Source organism: Neophocaena asiaeorientalis, unplaced genomic scaffold, assembly GCF_003031525.2.
Source record: "Neophocaena asiaeorientalis asiaeorientalis breed wild unplaced genomic scaffold, Neophocaena_asiaeorientalis_V1.1 scaffold361, whole genome shotgun sequence".
Lineage (NCBI taxonomy): Eukaryota > Metazoa > Chordata > Mammalia > Artiodactyla > Phocoenidae > Neophocaena > Neophocaena asiaeorientalis.
Window position 1 is genome coordinate 1,210,158 of NW_020175290.1, and position 444 is coordinate 1,210,601.

Consider the following 444-nt stretch of genomic DNA (forward strand, 5'->3'; position numbering starts at 1 on the left):
ATATATGTACCACATCTTCTTTATCCATTCGTCTGTTGATGGGCATTTAGGTTGCTTCCATGACCTGGCCATTGTAAATACTGCTGCAGTGAACATTGGGGTGCATGTGTCTTTTGAATAATGGTTATCTCTGGGTATATGCCCACTAGTGGGATTGCTGGATCATATGGTAATTTTACTTTTAGTTTTTTAAGGAACCTCCATACTATTCTCCATAGTGGCTGTATCAATTTACATTCCCACCAACAGTACAAGAGGGTTCCCTTTTCTCCACACCCTGTCCAGCATTTGTTGTTTGTAGATTTTCTGATGAAGCCTATTCTAACTGGTGTGAGATGATACCTCATTGTAGTTTTGATTTTCATTTCTCTAATAATTAGTGATGTTGAGCAGCTTTTCATGTGCTTCTTGGCCATCTGTATGTCTTCTTTGGAGAAATGTCTA